Below are 18,944 nucleotides of genomic sequence, written 5' to 3'. Positions count from 1 at the left end.
CTTTATTGTGGCAACATTAAAAAAAAGCTGTGAAAAAACGGCGAAGTCTTAGTGATATATGAAATAGCTTACTGTATGTTTATTAACAAGACTAAACGTTTCGTCCAACACTATAAGAGAAACTCCATCAACCCTGTTCACGGAATGACACGGCTACTGCAGCGTGACGTCAGCGACACGTTATCGCAGTAGCGGGTTATACGTGCCAGATAACTTGTGCCTACTCCCGTCTCTGTTCAAGATAGGTAGGTCTGTGGGCTCTGATGTAGTTTGCCTCCTTTACTCCTCTTGCAAAGAAATCCAGTTCCGAATCAAGGATTTTTTAACAGAGACGGGGGAGGCACAAGTTATCTTTCACGTATGACCCGCTACTGCGATCACGTGTCGCTGACGTCACGCTGCAGTAGCCGGGTCATTCCGTGAACAGGGTTGATGGAGGCAACCAAAAATTTGGGGTAAGTCCCAATTTCTCTTAAAGTGTTTGACGAAAAGTTTAGTCTTGTTAATAATGAATTCTACCAACACAGATGGACTTTCATGCTAAGTTACTGTATGTTAATTTTATCAAATGCCTCTAAAAAGGTTTCGTACAACAACTACAACGAGGAAAGCGCGTGGGAGTAACCAATATGGTAAATGTTCGAACCAAGTTGTTGGCCTGGATCAAATCCATCAGATATGAGCAAGTCAACTGTGAATCCTTCAAGCATATTTCAGGCGTCATCCGCATGCTATCAAACTTTGCCACCCTTGGGTACTTTACCACAAGCCTCAATCACCGTGGAAGGTGCTTCCAGAAGCAGATAGGGTCACGAACCTATATGTGCTGCATTTTTATCTTAAAGATCACTTGTGCGAGCAATATTCCTGGGTTGCTCCTCTGTGTCATCATTACTAGCCCGAGGGAGTAACATCTCGTTGAAGATATGATACTAATTCCTTTCTGTCAAATTCACTGTCAAGTTATCATTACCCTGGGTCGTTGCCTTGGGGGTACAAGGTATTGCTATCTCCGTGACGGTTCAAAAGTTCCAGCGAAGCACATGATGCGAAATGAGAAAGTTCGCTAAGTATCGATTCTCCCTGATCAACACCACAACCAGACGGTGCATTCATTATTTAGTATGCAAATGTTTATATGGACGTTAAGGGGCCTTAACGTGTGCGATGGACTGTTAATTGATATTCATGTTTCACTGCGCTCGTGCCTCGTACGTTCTACGGCTTGCGATTATTATTAGCTGGATGCAAGTATAAATGTACCTGCCAGCATTTTGAGACGGAAGGTGCACACGACAACTGTGCCGTGGTGCGGTGATGTATGCATCCCCGCTAGAGACGTGCTGCGTTGATAAGCATCTAGTCCATTTCTGCTCCATTCTCCGGCACTAAGCCGTGCCAACTTTGTAATCTTACATTATCCTTAAACGTTACAATTACGGCAATTGCCAATTTTGAAATAGGGCTAGACGCATTTTCGTCCTTCCGTTTTCTTACAAATTACGAGCGAACTCATTGGGTGATTTCTAAGGAAACAGATGTAAGGGGTGATTGAGAAACCGTGGGTGGTGTAACGGATGAGGTAAATGATGGCGGTGGCCCATATCTCACTCGATCCTCGCTTCTGTACGTGAGGTGGAGGTGGTTTCTAGTTTCTCACAGCGTTACACAACGTGTCTTTTCAACCCGCATGTCCTTCACCTAGACATACAGATTTCATTACGATGCCAACGTCTAGAGTTACGTTTTTCTCCTTGCTGCATGTCTTTGTACTGACGATAACTAGACTCCTCAGTATTGTAAATGTCAGTGAGTTCCGAAAACTTCTGTATGCAACCACAAGATAAGGTATTATACATGGTGGCAACTGCAGACTTAGTAGGGGGTTTGAATAATATCAAGTGCGCGTTTTGGCTTGGTAGGTACGGTATACCCCTATCTCTTAGAGGAAGAAGCGCGTTCTAGTTGCACCGAGATTCACGACAAGATCATAACTTTAAGGTGAATTAGGTCATTTGTTCACGTCAGTAGGATGTAGAACTAGCACCTCAAAAAATTAGAGTTCAAGCTTTGTAGTTCCGCTGCGGCAGCGTAGGTAGCCGCTAGATGGCTTATTATCGAAAATCACCTTTGTTTTTCGAACCCCTACCCACCTAGAAAACATCATCCACCCACAGCTTCTAGAGTTATACTGGTAACATACACACAGACATACACAGCCTGCTGCAGTACCGTTTATATACAAACACACATGCGACCACAGAACTATACCATAGCAGACCGAAAACATAACCTTCTGGCGTAGGTAATAAGTAGGGCCTGCCGTGAGTTATACCTGGTACTGCTCTTAAGGGGCCCAGTCTCGATCTAATGATCTCTTCAATCTTGCAGCTTGACTATATCGCACTAGATGAATAGCGATAACTACTTCCTGTGATGGTATGAGAAACGCCGTTATCCTGTTTTGAATAAAGGGTAGGTCAACTCTGATTGGTCGTCCCGCCCGGACAGACGATAACGTCGGCTGACGCCTCTCTCCGCCCCAACCTGGCTTTTTTCCCGCTCAGATGCAATCACGCGAGATAATGAGTTTCCCTCTGGACTAGGGTACCCTCACGAAAGGAACGGAAGGGAAAGCATATCCCTCTTTGGTGCAACTTTACCTGGTAAAAATCATTGGATCTTCTCTTAAAGGTTCACCTCATGTGTCCTGAAAGAAAAGACTTGACAGAGAGACATCTCGTCTTGCCTTTGATGGTAACATAGAGATAATTTTTTTCAAAAGCTTTCGAATATGGTTGGGAATATTTCATTAGAGTTGAGAAGATTTTTAGGGTTAGTGTATGGTCCGGTTTTTAGTCCTAATAATGCTAAAGGCTATGTCAGCAATAATGTGGGGCTGTTCTTTAGAGGGACGGGGAATGATTGACGTTAGGCAGGCGCTATTTGGGATTCGGATCGATAACCCCGCGCACCATTCTGCTCATTAATTATTCACACTGACGTGGAAAAATGGGTTCGTGCAGAATCGACTTAAAACTTTGACATCTGTGAGGCAAACGAAAGCTGTCAGCACCGGTCGCTGCCATTCTTCTTCTTTTCTGTTTGCAGCTGACAGCGACGTAAATTGGAGGTTTCCTCCTATTCAATTGGTTACCTCACCGGAACCCTGTGGGTCGTATTCTTCCCTTATCGATCGGTTCCCCTATCCCAATTTTCCGCTGTAAATCTAATTGTATAACTGCCAGTGTCGACAGGAAGATGGGCCAAATTTGAATAAATTATCTGTTGGAGATGATTGGGAATTCCGGGTGCGTTGCAGCGGCGTCTCTTCCGGTTGTCTGCCGGTGTTGGTGTGAAATGGAAACCCCAACTCGGCCACGTTGGAAGCGAACTGTGCCGTCCCGTAAGTATACGCTCGTTTCTTATTGAAATGTTAGGCAGCATGGGAGGGAAGAGGTAATATTACGGCGGCGCTTTTTGGTCAGACCGTTCATAAACCATTTCGGAGTGGGCGGGCGGCCGGATTTCCTACGCCTGTGAAAACATAATCCGTTTCCCCGCGCAATTGCCTCCAATTTCCGAGTGATCAAGGGCCAGTGTGGGCCACATGTATCAAGTGAATCCCGCGCAATTACACGAGACTCTCGGCGAGATAGCTTTACGAAATCCGTGCAATCGTTCGCGGTGGCTTTTCCCTACTTCTGCGTGCTCGCATTAACGGTTAGCGTTGTGTGCAGCGGGGTCGCGTGATTGTGGATATGACGCCCCCCATGCCGAGTTTTCCACACAAAGAGACGCTACGGTGAGTTTTCACAGATATGATTTTGTCGCCTTAGATACCTTTGTATGGAGTGGTCCCATGTGTATAGAATTCTTGATTTGAGCTGGAGATAAGATAATGCAGTAGGGACGGTGTCATTGGCCGGTGTGACCCCTTTATTGCGGATTTTTACCTTCACACCCTGGCAGCATCGACAAAGCTGTCAGGCCTCATTGCGGTTTTCCTCAATCTCCTCCCTATGTTAAAGGGGCCCTGTTGTAGTGGGTATGGACGTCTTGTACTTAGCATGTTACGCATATTTACCTACAGTACTAGTGTAGCAATGCAGGTCCTGAAATTATCACCTACGATTGCCACAAGCTTCAACCTTGGTCCCCAATCTAATATAGTATCCCCACGAGTGCAGGCTACGATATGAGACGAAACGTGCTCGAATTTCTTCTTCTCCAGTGCGACAACGTCTGCAATATGTTTTGCAGAACAAATGCCGTGCTGTGTATGTGTAGCCTCCCTTGATCATCGTAACACAGTGTACACGTGCAAAAAGAATGCATTCGGCAGTCATAAATGTACCACCAGTCTGAATAATGTACATGGAGACAAATCGGTTCAATGTATCCAAAGGTCATTGCTACAAGTCATAATTTGATCATACCCGTTAGCCGAAGGCGTCTTTGGAATCAGACATTTGAGTTGATTTTGCGGAGACGTAACCACGAGGAAGGTGCCGGCATGGGCAACAATGAACTCATTGTACCTCATCTGACCCATCCGATGCGATAGTTTCAGTTGTTGGAAACCAACTCTTCTGTATTGCTTATCTTAAACATGATTGCTTAACAGTCTTTCTAGCACTGTTGAAACCTAAAGCTTGTTTCATTATAGCGTAGGGATTTACTGTCAGACATGGCAAAAATGTATTAGGAATAAGACTTCTCTTAGTAAAGTTCTCAATCTTGCCATTGCATATTGTGGATTCTCAACGCATAACTCACATTTGTCTTTGGATAATGGCAAAGCAAAAGTGGAAAAGGCACACATTTGAACTTTTCCTACCGCAACCGTACAGTGCACGTTGATATACATCGTTGCATTGGTGATACTACCATTGGTTCAAGGTTGCCTCGAGTCGCGTGGGCCTTTCTTTTCAATTCCCATATGAATATTGAATACAACGCATATAACGAAGCGGGTACCCAACATTTATCAGAAAAATGACAAATTTTACTATAAGAATCTTTATATTCCAAGCGTTGCAGCTATCATATTGCCGGTATATAGATGGTCCGAACGCTTAAAACACGATCTTCAAGCTTGTCGTACCAGGACATTGTATTTACGGTACCGGACTTACTTTCAATAATGTATGTGTAATCCCATATGTGAACAAATTTGACCTTTGGGTCATCAATTGACATCTTCCGTCCATAGCTCGCAATGATAATCGATTTCGTGCAAAAATATGAAACCAAAACGCAATAAGTCGAGACCGAAATAGCGTGTTGGTATCCCTGAGGTATAATTCAGACGCATTAACACACTCGTCTCCGTTCTGGTCAAGACATCCGGAATTAAGTTAAACTGATCATCATAGATGTATTGTCATGTTCGGCACCATTTTTTTTGTAAAAAATGCTGTTAAATGTAAGTTATTCACATTCCTTTCTTAAAGTACAACAGATTATAGATACAAAGTACTCAACAACACAAACAGAGTTGACTATAGCTTTAGATTTAGGAACATGATGCAAAAATAGATAAATACATACAATATTGCTTTTTGGAAAATGTACTGACACTCACGTTTACCCCCACCTAATTGCAATAAGATGTTGAGAGATTTAACTATTCAAGCCTATATTGTTTACTTAGAAGAATTTCAAGATTGATTTTTTATTTCCATTTTGTAACTAGCTTTAATTGACCATACGAAAGTCTCTGTACTTTTTTCTGTTTGAATATAGCTTCTGTATCGTATTTCGATATACCCCAACCTTGAATCCTTGATAAAACACCACTTTCAACATACATTTCAGCATGCATTGTACTGATGCGCTAGGAAAAGTTCAAAGTGGGTTTGCTCACTTTTGTTTCGCAATGTCCAAAGACATATGTGACTCATAAGTCGAGAATCCACATAAGTAGGGAATAATCCTACACTATGCAATGCCGAGTTTGAGAATCACATCAAGATAAATTTTTGATTTGCCTTATCCCTAACAGCGATATAAATTGCAATATGATATCGCGATATATTAAGAATAGTATAATAAAGTTTGAACAAATCAATGGTGACAGAAAGCTTTCAGTTTACAGTGACGCCGATGTACCTTATTTGCATACAGTTGATTCTAGCATTGTATTTTTTTTTTTACTTATTTGAGCACTTGCTTTCTGACATCGGGCAAATGGCCCTGTGTAATCCTAGGAGTTAAGCGAGCCCTTGACATGACACCCGCAGTGATATAATTGAATAATGCACTCCTAACGACGGCTTTTGTTCTGGGCACAATCGTTTATCACGGGTGTAACAGCGCACATTTTACATGGTCATTCAATGCCGCTCGCGCGATATTGGCGTGTGTCCCAGCACCTACATGCATCACGTAACACCCGGGAAAGCTATTATATGAAATGTATGTATCCATGCCAGCAACAAATCCACTTCCACTTCTGCGGCATACTTGAGAATGATCTTTCGGTATAATTTCGGACTAAAGTAATTTCCTACTTCCAACCAGCCTGGTCAAATCGTGTCTAAATGTTTTAGAAATGTGATACAACAGCTCAGTTGCTACACTTAGTATAAGAAGTGAGGACCTTGCGAAAGAAACGTTCTTGACTAAAAGGTCACTACAATGTGGCTTCGCCAATTTCTCGCTCATGGTCGTTTCGCACCATTGTCCAGTGGCTAATGGGTATCTGACTACATGGCTGTTTCTCAGTAGAGTGGTTGAAGCCATCTTTGGCCTTCAACTGCTTGTGAGCATTAATATATCATACAACGCAGTGTAAGCAGACGCTTTCCTTCAACGTGAACATGTAATTATTGGTGCATGTGGTCTTCAATTTCCTGAAGCTTTAATGCAATACGCATCAACATCTATATGCCATGTATAGGGATGCCTGTTGAAATAAAATAAAAGACTACATAATACCTGCATCTCTGCAAAACTATGGATCTACACTGCCTAGTGCCTGCGTATGGGATATGGTTCATAATGTGGTGAATTTATAGGTACCACCTACAGCATTTTATAGGAGCGTGCACGAGGTTCCGTTGGCTCTCCTCTAAGTCCAAGGTGACCCGGGACTTTAGCTGGTTGACCTGAATTGCAACCAATGAAGCAGTGGCTGTCCCTGATAGAACGGCTGATAGAACATGGAGCAAGTGATCCCTGATGCTCGCCAGAGATCAATACTGAAAGCCTTGCGGCCTTTCAAACGTCGCTAACTATATGATGCAGTCAGATCCAGACAAACAGTTTGGTATCAGGGAATGAAGTATATAAAATAAGTAAATTGAATGCATAGGAATGCAAGAAAGCACTAGTTTAAATCAAAATACTGGCGCCTGTAATCTTAAGACTGTAATATCAATTTCATACGGCTTTCGTCAACTAAATCATGCAGTCAGATACGGCTGAACACTTTGGTATTGAGGCGTGACGTATAAACAAGAAGTAAATTGAATTCAAGAAATGATTGTTATAAATTCAACTTGCGTCTGTAAGTTTAATCTAATTAAATTTCTATCTATTTTACCAAGAAGTACAAGTCGTCTGCTGGCGGTTTTCAAAGATTCCGGGGGGGGGGGGCGATGTAAAAAAATAACATCATATGATGATAATGAGAAAAAAAGCCGACTAAAATAAATACGTTCATAACTAAATAGAAATTGTAAGTAACCAGTAGTACAGCTAAATCAAGATAACAGTATAACATAAATGTGCGTTTGTCCAGAAATCTAGTAATGATATTGGAGGTCAAGCTAGCAGTATGTAAATTTTGATACAAATTTGATATGGCTATTTCAAGTAGCCTGGTTAACTTTTTCTTTTACATATTTACTACTACGGACATGAGGACACGACATCCTACCTTGTTCACCGACATTGATCCATAGAACAATATTGCAGAGAATATTAAACTCACCTCTGGCTAGTTTCAGTTGCTAGGAACTAAATTGAAAATGGCATGTGATAAGGTCCTGACAAAACTCATCCTAACACAAAACAGATAAGAGCAACACAATAGTAACACTCTCAGTGATATATCCTGACACAGGTGCGTTCATAACCTCGGGGCCACTTTATGATGGGCTTAGGGCATAACGACAAGGATGAACTTTACTGGAGGTAGAATTATGGCGGGGCTTGGGTGAGGGTATGTTCAGAATTACAAAGAAGTCAGCCACTACAACTAATTCTGATGCTGGTGTGATCATGACCCGGGGTCACGCGCAAGTTCGATGTAGGTCAGCTTTGGTAATGAACTCGTTCGATCAACTGTCGTTCCTTTTGTTCCCCCCTGCGTAATGTCGTCGTCAAAATCAAGCCCCGGGTTTATCTAAAGGTTTGGGTTTACGTTGAGAGAACGAAAGACGACGGCTGTTCGTGTAGGGGATGGTTGAACAAGATATATACTGAGCATGGGAAGCGGGGTGCCTTTTGGACTCGAAGACGCCACGGATAGATCTAGATTCCCCTGGGTTCTGTGCTTTCACGGGTTTGACCATGAGAAAGCTCTAGCTGTTGAAATGCAGACATCCAGGTTGATTGTAAATTCTCCTCAAAGGCAAATGCTCTCACATGACGACGGAAAAGTGCTGACAAAAGGTCCTCTCGGAGCGCTCGCTTTCAGACCGTAGTCTGATAATTCCAGTTGTTCGTCACTATGCCTCTGAGATATACCGATTGTGCTTGTCGAACGTATGCATTTTAGGAAGCCTCTAGTGGGTAAAGTTGATGAAGCAAGGCAGCAATGCTTCATGAGCACTCTGCGCAATCGATACCATTAAGGGGGAAAGATTGGATGTAAATTTTGAGAAAGAATCGGCAGCTCCACTGTGAAATCAAGGAGTATTTCCCACTTCAAAACATTTGATGTCTTTTTGCTGCAAAATACAAACAGTTATTGGATATTTTGCTGCATGTGAAGAAGGTTGATTACGTTAAAAATTGAAGGCCTGCCAAAAAGGAATCTTTACCAATGATGTGTTGAGCACCCTAAGGGAGACAGAATGTGATAATATGGTTCAGATAGCTCATCATACAATATCGGGATGTGTATTGCAAGGTCAAAATGCTAAAACGTCGGAACAGTTCGGTGTAGATGAATGACACGTATTGCATGTATACTGTTAAAAAAAGGCCTCAAGTATGTTTGAAACTTCTAAGTTGCTATTGAGGCACAAATAAACTTGATATAGGAATAATCTATTGCGACATGTGAAAGGAAAGCAATCTAAGTGATGCTTGGGCTAATACTTACACCTTTAACATCCATGACATGGCTCTGTAGTGATAAAATGGAAAGTCCTAAAAGTTGAGAAAGAATAAAGGAAAATGTAGAAGTGAAGATGTTCAGCACGAAACGATACTAGAATTACAATTTCATTTGGAAAACTAGGCCAGACGACCTATAAACGTCTTCATTTCTTCCATGATAAACTGCAGTGCCTCTAACCTGAGACTTTATAGGTCATAACAATAATATGTTACAAAAACCATTACTTCCAGCGCTCTGGAAAAGAATTACTGTTGCAATATACCTCGGTAATGTAGTCCGTGGAGGTAGCCATTATGAACGTGATAAATCGGCTGCAACCTAAATGGCGCGGCGAATGCCCACACCGTTAAGATTTTATAAAAATGATTGCCAGAGTAGAAGACTGATATGTAGTCAATAAAGGACTCACATATAGTGGGGGATTTTCCTTGATGCGGTCTATAGCATCTGTGATGGTAAAGATGTAGTCATCAAGCTCGCCTTGTCGGTTTATTCTGGACAACTTTTTAAAGATCAGAGATTAGGTAGACCTGGTATGTCAGAGATGGATCAAAACTAGCTTTGCAGTATGGCAGGAGAACACTAAAACTAGGCTAATGTATAGGCACTCGGAAGTACGTACTGTTGTAATGGTCAGCAAGGGAACGTGCACAGCGAGGGGTCTTATATCAGCTGGATAAGATGTATTCCTCATTCCCATAGCCATGTATGATATCTGGGATCGGCTGACAATTTGTATCTCATTGCATAGCGTCAATGGTGAAAGAATAGATGGGGCTGTCCAAAGAAGACGCATACACGATATTCAAGTGCCATTAACGACTCCGGAAACTTGCCATTTTAAATCTGCTTCATTAGATGTAAACTGTATTTTTCCACTAATTGCAAAAGTTGAGGACGAAGTAAATTTTCCTAGTTTATATGTAAACATACTACTAGAAAGCTCATTAAATGCACACTGCTTGTTTCTTTTTTTACATGTGCCTTCTACTGACTCTAAAGAAGAAGAGTGATGGGTGTCACTCGAAACGTCAGGCAGAATATTCCGAACCCTTTCCATTTGTAGAGATAGAACTATATTTAAATATTTTCATACTTTCCTTTGGATCCATGGAACGACTAGTCTTTGCCCTTAGAAAGCAAACCTAAGGATGTTATGGATGACAGTGGCTTACAGTTCGTGTACTTGCAGCATTTTTTTCTCGTATCAAAAATGTAGCAGACCGTAATTGTTGGTCCACAAAGCGCCCCCAGCCATTCTGCACTCTGCAACGCTAACTGTCCATAAATCCCACCAGAGTAAATATGATTTACTCGAGACTTTGATGGAAAAGGGCAGACTTTGTTGTGCTATTTCGATCTCCCCCTACAAGAGGACAGTTGCGGGTCAAAAGTATAATAAGTGTATTCGATCATCTGTCATTCTCTGGCCGTAGTTATAGTCATAATGACCTTGTCTTTCACATCTGCCAATGAATAACTGACTCCTTCCCCAATTCCCAAATTCACGAAAAGCTACAGGTCAAATGTAATCGACTCGTTAGAGGTGACAGGGGTAGCGGATCATTGTATTGAAAGCATAGCTAACGTTAACCTGCACGAACATCGGGATTTACCAATAGTGGAAAAAACAACTGTTTTACCTTTTACGACCATTGTTGAATACCGGTTTTCGTGCAGTGATATATTGATATACATATATGTTGAAAATAACTTTTTGTCCAGATGCGGTTCTTACTTATGGCTTGTTTTGATAGTTACAAGGTACTTTGTCTCTTTTCTTTCCCCTCCCAGCGCTAAAGGGCATGGTATCAAGAAACGTATGAACATTACTAAATAGAACCGATCATTGATAAATTTATATACTATACAAATAAGTGTCGTGTTCAAAGTTTGTGGTAGACTGTTTATAGATTTAAACATCATCATATGTCACATATATAGTGCACCTACTAAACACCCCCCCCCCCCCCCCCACACACACACACTCTTCAGATCCATGTGTTATGCATGATGGGAATGGTATCCGCGTTAAGTGTCGATGCCTATGGGGTAATTGCTAAATATGCAAGTCAAAGTTTTGGCTGGAAGTAATAGAAGAAGTAATGATATAATAATATAAGTTGCTAAAGCTAGACATTGATTCATACACACATTAAGAACATTGTTTTGAAGATCAGCCCTAGATATTTTAACATCACCCAGTTTTTCTGAGGGCTCTGTTTTCAAATATTTAGTAAGTGTTTCAAAATTAAGAGGATTGCAAGAAAACAAAGTCAATTTTGACCCAAAGCAAGTAGAAAATGAAGCTGCTAATACTACAAGTTGGCACACAGGTATCCAGAAAAAATTGCCACATTTTAAATTTTAGCAATAGTTGTTGGCGCGATGTAATGTATTGAACATGGCTGCAATAAATCTAGTGGTTACTACAGGGGTTATCAGAATATTGTTGCTGTACAATGCAACTGCTGCCTAGTCCAAATTCGACGACAATTTGCTTATACGAATATTTTCCTGGTTTCTAAAAATATTAGCAACTTGCCTCTGCTACTGAGTCCCTCTTTAAGCTTGACCTGTTCGGTGACAACAACAGGACTGCCTTCTCGCTGCCAGATGTGGATGTTTTATAGGTCAATCTACCACCTGTTACCACGAAATTCCAGGAAATCTACTCAGCATTAGTGGCTTTAATGTCGAAAGAGTTGACTCGATCGATCAATATGGCGCCTGCTCTGACCTTTGACATACCAATTTTGCAGTGATTACAGTCGCCCCCGATGGACACCATGTTGTAAAAGATGTAGGGCCCATTTGCAGCACCGGCTAGCTACTGCCCCCAAAATGAAGAAAAAAATCGATAATCTATTGCGGGAATCTTTAGCTTTGTTGTGTTGTAGAGATACGTTATAAGGTTTTGTTATTATCAGTTACCCTTCACCTTCTCAAAACTTAAATGTCATTCGGTATGAAAATTATACATATCAATTAATACTTGTCTATATTTGTATATTTATTATTTGTTAAGTGGTGCTGGCAAAATAAGTTGTAAAATTTAAGAGCAGCGCCACTTTGTCCTTGTCTTCCTGTTATTTCTAATAGTTAAAAAATCTTTAAAAAGTGGCATCAATGCAAGTAATAGTTATAGTTATAGTTGCACATAGAAAATAAAGTAAGACTAAAAACGGAAACTGAAAAAAACAAAAGCAGAAGTCATCATTGGCATTATTTCTCTCTTAAAAGGTATGTGATATCATGCCATTGCTGTTGATAGTATGTATATTTCAGGTCTCCAAGCGAGAGATAAAAAGTCACACATATTCGATTGATACAATGATTGAACTTGAACAAACTTAGAGATACAGAATACTTTTTAAATAACACAAAACTTTACATCAAGTGACTCAATTGCTGAAAGATGTGCAGTTTGCTTGCTTTAAAAGTCAAAGTTCATATGATACCATCCTTGTGATCTAATCTGGCTGAAACTAGATGACTGATACTTTGGCAATATACTTTTTGTAAGTTGTTGTGTTTTTGTCCTCTTACAGCGTCCTCCTGACACAGGATCTGCCTGTGGTGATATTGACGTTGTATGTTTAATGTAAACTTGTGCAATTTTGTGCATATAAAATCCGATAGTTTTGACAGTTGCTGCGTCATTGAGTACAGTACTGTATTTTTGGTTCTAGGGCTTACCTGTCACGTAAGGCAATCCGAATGCTCGTCTAAGCAATATCAATCTTTGTTGGATCTTGTCATCGCAGCCCTCCGAGGTCTCGTTACAATTGATAAATCTGACGCGAGAGGGTTGTGCAAGATTCTGATGTATGCTCAGGAACTCTTCGGTATTGCAGGCCTCTGGTATGATGGGAAAATGTGCGCAAATGTTATGCCCATGGTCACGTCTAGAACAGCAAAGGGATTGCAAGGTATGTATAGAATTCAGAAGAACGTTTGAACCAAAAGCGTCATTGTAATTTTGGTTTGCCTGTTGAAGGTCATTTTAGCTGTTTTTAGCCACATATTCGGATAAGATTAATTCATAGATTTATAAAGTTTTTTTTCATTTTATCTTGTCGGATATGTTACCAGATCTGATGAGCTTCCCATGTGTAATTTTGGTTATGCATAGATCTGCCTGTTTTAATGTCACTCACTTTCAGCGTACTTTGAAGTTAAATTACTTTAATACCAGAAACGAACGAGGACGTGTCGGTAGCTCCTGTAGCGCAAAATTAACAGACATCCATCTTTTCAGAGCAGCGCATCTTGGTGTGATGATGCCAACTGTTGTCCACAATAGATATCTGGTTATCAGGCAAGTGGGACAAGGCAATATGCCACGCAGTGTACCGCATCATTTTACTGTGCCTGAAACACACATATAACGTTGCCATTTCCATCAAACTGCGCTACGAAGTGTAAAAATATCTAGCTGGCGAAATGGACCAATACAAGTCTAATATATTTCCCGCGTTCGTATATATTTTGGCAGGAATTTCTCGCGCAGGTGTGTGATCTGTGGAAAGGCTATCGGGGTACATAGCAAGAAGACAGTAAAGGAAAAACGCAAATTCTTAGAACTTATTCGAGGTTATGCAAGGGAAGGTTAGGCATCCAGGAATCGATGATAATATTTCTTAATCAATCCAAAATGAATCCATACAAGTGCACAGGTTTGGAGAAATGATAGACGTTTTGCATGCAGCCCGGCATCTTCCTTCAGTGACCAAAAAGGACGACCATAGCTAGATAAATGTTATCATATTCGAAGTCGTGCATACATGTGCATCAAAAGACGTCGATTGCTACAACTTTATGATTTTCAGACAGAAACATAAGGTTTCAAAAGGACTGGCCAGTTTCAAATTCAGCTGATATGAGCTGCCTTCAAACGATTCGTTGATACTATCTTCGTCACAGTCATGATCTGCCCATGACATCCACCGGATATCGCAACTATATGCCAAGGGTGAAAGCGACTTTAGCAGGTTTCCTAACGCGGAAAGACACCATGAAGGTGAGTTGCAGTAGATCAAACGGACAATTTTACGGTTTCCTTTTCGTTCAATTTTCCATGCAACATCCAAGGCAGGGCTAGCAAGGTCATTATGCAGCTTTAAAGCCCCCAAAAGAAAACGAAAGATGAAGGGTGGTAAACTTTTAAATGTCATTCAATCAAATCAATTTGATTTCAAAACCAAAGGTTTTCTTGTAGTTTGTCGCAGGGATGTCATTGGATATATGGATTAAGTTGACGACGAAAAAAAACTAATGAAAAGAGTGTTGCGAAAAAAGAAGACATTCGTGATGCTTGATAATGATATCCTAGGATAGGCGTAGCTAGATTAAACATATTTGTGTAAGATGAATGTGTGTGTTGATTACGATAGGGGGAGTGCATCTCCTAGTTTAGACTCATTATGTATCAAGTTGTTCGTATGAATTGATTTATATTCCTAACAGAAAACAGCACTGTTATCAAATGTCGGTGTTACCCAATTTGTTTGCATCTGTGGCGTCCGTCTACATATAAGGTAAACATCATTAATCTTGAACAGCACTTGATAAATGTAGTAGCGAATGCGTCCAAGCACTGCTTCCATAAAGGAGCAGTATACCACGGATGATTCATAACGTTCCCTCGTCAGTGACGGAATAACAAGTATTGCAAATCAGCAATTCGTGTTCACGTACTAAATTCCACTTGAAGTGTAGGAATTATGTGATAGATCGAAAGCGAAGCACCGCCTGGCCCACGAAATAGCAATTCTCGCACGTCCTCCTTTAGCGGCAATCCATCCTTCGTGACAAGATGCTGTACCGCACCTCTGTGGCATTTAAAGCCCTGTCGCTGGCCATAAACGCTTCCATTCCGAACAGACGGTGCCGGCAGGAGCCCAGCTACTGGGGAGAGATTGATCGCTTTTTCAGCTCCTCTGAGACAGAAAGACATTTTGGCCTCTTAACTGTCGGCCCCCGTCTATCTCCGCATGTAGACAACGGTTCATCCAATTTCACCTCAGCAGTTTTGTATCCGCAGTGATATTTGGTCCCTTGAAACCAATCGCTTTGAAATGATTCTAAGTGACAGAAAAACTCCCGATGGGAGCTCCATTCATATAGGGTGAGAAATAACAAGGTTCACATTTCCACTGGTGAATTTCCAGAAATTACAGTTTTGAAACTAGATAATATTTCAAGGGTCGAGGCCTTGATAGTGATACCCCACGTTTTCTGAGAAGATTGAAGACAATTTTTTTCACCTCCTCAATCATTATTTTCAACACATCTAGTATACCCTATGGGTTACCAAATATGCAGAAATGTATTTTGAAACGTATGTTAGACTTGTTGTGATTCTAATATGTATGTAAATCCTCGTTTGAATTGAAGGACTCAAATGGCCAACCGTTCATTATGTTTCCGTTTACAACCGGATCAATTCTAGAAATCTTTTCAGACAAACAGCTACAATTTGGCAGCTCGTGGATTTAGTGGCGCGTTGAGGTTCCCCAACAGACGTCCGGAAACGACAGAACATCACAGGGCCGTCCTTTTACCGCTGTGTTATCAGATAATGGCATCCTTTCGTCGCCTTCTCCTGGTTGAGATTGCTTCCTGTCGCATCAGTACGGGTGTGCGGTGTCCCACAGGAATGCCGTGAAAGGCCAGTACCTCCCGTCGTGCGCCAAGAGTTAGCTTTAAAGATGTATGAAGTCGACAGAGTAATTTCATTATCTACTTATCTCAATTAGAGGGTGCGCCTAGGGATGTCGTCATCCCCCTATGGGCTTCTACGTTACATCCCGACGTGATCATTCTTATTCATAAAAAATAAAATAAAAATCTGGACTTCTCATTTGCATAATACTAGCAGGTGAAATGGTCAAGAGCGTTGGCCTTTCTGATTTCGACAATCGTGCCGATTAAAAAAACAGAATGTAGACTATTCATTGAATCCAACCATCTGCATAATATCAGCACGTAAAATGGGCCAGAGCATTGGTCTTGTCTGATTTCGGCAAACTTGCTAAATTGTTTTTTTTTTCTTGAAAAGCTTCATATAGAAAATATTACACACAAAAAAAACCAGCTTTTCTCAATGTTCGCAAACACATTCAAAACGTTATGGGTTTTGCCATTACGTCTAGCGATATAATAGACGTTGAGCAAGGACAATAACAACAACAACATTTCAAAGAAACATGTATGGTTGCCTGATCTTCTGTGGTGCCCCAACGATCAAATTGTTAGACTAAGGGATAGATGAGATGAGAAAGAAAAAAGATTCTGGTGTTTTGTGTTTTACTTATGAAATAATTCAGTAATTTTATGTGTTTCGTCCGTACAATGCAGTTACGTTTTAATCAATGTGTCCGTTAAAGTTTGTATTGTAAGTAGTTGACATTTAGTAAAATGGTAATTTCGAGATGCAGCAATCTGTCAGAAAACATGCAGCCCGCATGGGCGCAATACGATGGCTTAAGCGAATATCTAATTTTTTGTACCTATTAGTCAACCTTGTCAAAAGAGCAGGCGCAATGACTCACTTTGGAGGCAATCGCTGACTTACAACCGTAAATGCTACTGCCGCGCTATTTCTCATTATCACTCGCCTTGCTGTAGTTTCTTCCGGTCGAAGGTTAACAAACTTGTAAAGCCGCCTGCGATGGATAAAACTTTGAATATGCCATTCTTGGTAACGTTGTGAGTTATGATGAACTCAAAATTTGCCGAAATATCAAAGAGTGTTGATTTAAAGCACGGTAAGATCGTTCGAGGTAAGGGTCAGGCACCTCTGACCCTTCTTCAGAGCAATCATCAGCCTCTGACACAAAATATCCATAGAGATCCACTTACCAAGTAAATTAATCGACTGGGGTTGGAGAGTCCATACATGAAACAAATTGGGGAAAGGGCAGAGCAAATGTCATGGGCAGGGAGTAGCAGGAGAAATGAGCGGGAAAAATATGGAGGAATTACGGTATCCCCCCGCGGCATTGTAATAGACCACCTGCACCTCGTTATCATCTGGTAGCGCCTGCACGTCTGCAGCTTCCGTGATGAAGAAACGGTTCAAGCTGCAGACCCGTGCAGACACTGGTGAAGGTAAGCTTCGGATTATCCGGCTTTCCTTCCATCCTTTCCTGCCCAAATCGCTGTTTCCTACTCCCCTCAATTTCCGCAAGGCTTTTGAATCAACCACAAATCCGGTTAGCACCTTTTGTTCCAATTTCCAACAGCCTATGTTTGCGAAATGATAAAAGTTTTGTTCTTCTTTCGTGGTTCTATAAACTCCACAGGGCAAATTCAGATGAGGCAGTCAACCAACATAGAGATTCATATTCGGATTCCTTTGAAATCACAGAGCAAGTCCCCATTGGGCTTATCTAAGATCGTATAGAGTGCTTTGACAATAGCAGTGGATATATTAGATAGTATAGACAAAATTCCTATCGACTTATTACAATGGCGTGTCTGTGTAAGGGCGTTTACCAGATCTTCACCGGAAATAAGTCCTTCTCTGCGGCAGCTGCTGCGCCTCACCAGCCTAAATCGCCGCATTGCTCTCACACTAGGCAGGTGTAATGTTGTGGAAAAATCCATGGTCAAGAAATTCCATGGGGGAAGATTAATGAATCCCAGAGCCTGCCGTGTCAGGATGCGGTAGTTTTGAAGATGAATTTTCTTCCTGACGTGACATGACTCTACTATCAAGTATGCAAGAGCTTCCTGTAGCGCCATTGTTAGAGCGGCTCTACAACAGAACAATAGCTCGTAACGGTGGGTTCCAAGAATTCCAAAAGTTTAGTTTAGTCATCTAGAGTACACGCCCATCACGTAACGTACCACACCCCCCTTTACAACGTGTTTAACGGGTCTTGGTTAGTCATGAAAGCACATGCGCAGTAAGATATTCCATGACCATTTAATTCGTGACATGCGCTGGTCATGAATTTTTGATGCGCGGCTTGAAAAGGTGCGCCCACCATGGGTGTGTCCGTCTCAGTGAATTGGGGCGGGCGATAACAGTGGTATCGGTTACACTTATCTAGATTGGGATCTTCAGAGGACGCGCTGAAAAGTATTTGAATCAGGACACTTCACAGACTTTGGCGGTATGTACAAATACGTGTTATCTTAACATTTTTGTTTTTCCATTTTTTGGATGAAATGTTTACCAACAGCATGGAAGAAAGCGATGCCAGTGCGTATTTCTGTTACGAAAATATTGTTAGAAAGTTTAAAATAGATTTCTTTAACTGTTCTCGGTATGTCCAGCTTTTCCTTTTTCATAAGAATTTTAAGTACCTGAAGTCATTTTCAAGACGAATCGATGGACAAAAACCATGAAAAACTGTTCCTTACCAATTGCTTACCAATCCTAATTTATTGGTAAAGTAAGACTCTTCAGCTTCCACGCATTTGGTATTTGGTGTACAACACATAAGACTCATTGAATTGTGCATGTTCTTGATAATTTCCCCCCTGATTTTCTTTTATTATTTCATAATAGTAATCTTTGATGCCTTTGTCAAAGTTTCTCAATGCGTACGCATTTGTTAATATACAATCATCATAGGTATATGCCAAGCTTAGACTGTTTTCCTGAAACGTTGGTAATTTGAAAATAAATACATTC

General features: G+C 41.1%; 1 protein-coding gene across 6 annotated transcripts in view; it reads left to right on the top strand.

The window, feature by feature from the left end:
- Positions 1–18,944, top strand: part of LOC136441988 (netrin-G2-like) — a 76,966-nt gene that overhangs the window by 26,401 nt on the left and 31,621 nt on the right. The window contains exon 1 of one of the 6 annotated variants that reach the window (XM_066438569.1): positions 3,092–3,406. The exons of 3 other annotated variants lie outside the window; for them this stretch is intronic. The gene's annotated coding sequence lies outside the window, so the exon portion shown is untranslated. Of the gene's footprint in view, positions 1–3,091; positions 3,407–3,644; positions 3,806–18,284; positions 18,421–18,944 lie in introns of those variants that run through there. 2 more of the 6 variants (XM_066438572.1, XM_066438571.1) reach the window with 2 other exon arrangements.

This window comes from Branchiostoma lanceolatum, chromosome 9 (assembly GCF_035083965.1).
Source record: "Branchiostoma lanceolatum isolate klBraLanc5 chromosome 9, klBraLanc5.hap2, whole genome shotgun sequence".
Classification (NCBI taxonomy): Eukaryota; Metazoa; Chordata; class Leptocardii; order Amphioxiformes; family Branchiostomatidae; genus Branchiostoma; species Branchiostoma lanceolatum.
Note: the sequence above shows the minus strand (reverse complement) of the source record. Positions and strands in the feature narration are given on the sequence as shown.